At 43.6% G+C, this 768-nt stretch overlaps 1 non-coding gene across 1 annotated transcript; it reads right to left on the bottom strand.

The window, feature by feature from the left end:
- Positions 1-256: 256 nt before the first annotated feature.
- LOC114816338 lies at positions 257-394 on the bottom strand. Its single transcript, XR_003764101.1, has one exon. It is a non-coding gene; the product is annotated as a small nucleolar RNA SNORA7 (small nucleolar RNA).
- Positions 395-768: the final 374 nt, after the last annotated feature.

Raw genomic sequence — 768 nt, 5'->3', positions numbered from 1 at the left:
GTGGTTGGCACTTAGTAAGCACTTAATCTTGTCTTGTCTTATGCTGTTGAGTCATCTCTGACCCACAGCGACTCCATGGACATGTCTTTCCCAGAACGCCCCACCTCCATTTGCAATCGTTCTGTTAGTGGATCCAGAGAGTTTTCTTGGTAAAAATATCGAAGTATTTTACAATTGCCTTCTTCCACACAGTAAACTAGAGTCTCCATCCTCAACTTTCTCCCATGCCGCTGCTGTCCAGAACAGGTGAATTTTGACTTTTAGCAGATTGCCTTCCACTCGCGAGCCACTGGCCATTTTAGGAATGGAATGGGTAGGCCTCTGCTTGACTCTCCCTCCTGTAGCTGAGACTGGTAGAGTACTGGAAACTCTCCAGGTGCTATCCTGAGAGGTTAGTAAGTGCTTTCCAAGTACCCTTATTATTATAGTACCACCATTATTATTATTATTATTATTATTAGAAGGAAAAGAGGAGTCAAAAAGGCTCAAAAACTCCGGGGCTCATCATCGTCCCAGGATTAGAACATGGCCAAAGCGGGGCTTTCTCACACTCTCAGGACCCTAAACCAGCCTCCGTAACTAACCCTTTAATAGTTCTGCTCGGTCTTCAAAAGGATATTTTCCTACAGCATTTATTTCAGCTTTGGTGCAAGACCTAGCTGTTGGTCCCGAAATGCCCTGGTTATATATTACTTATTCTGGAAGCGTGTTACTTAGAAAATGTAACTAGGTTAAAAGGATGTTAGGGAGTATTTTGGCTAACGGTGG

This window comes from Ornithorhynchus anatinus, chromosome 13 (genome assembly GCF_004115215.2).
Source record: "Ornithorhynchus anatinus isolate Pmale09 chromosome 13, mOrnAna1.pri.v4, whole genome shotgun sequence".
Lineage (NCBI taxonomy): Eukaryota > Metazoa > Chordata > Mammalia > Monotremata > Ornithorhynchidae > Ornithorhynchus > Ornithorhynchus anatinus.
Note: the sequence above shows the minus strand (reverse complement) of the source record. Positions and strands in the feature narration are given on the sequence as shown.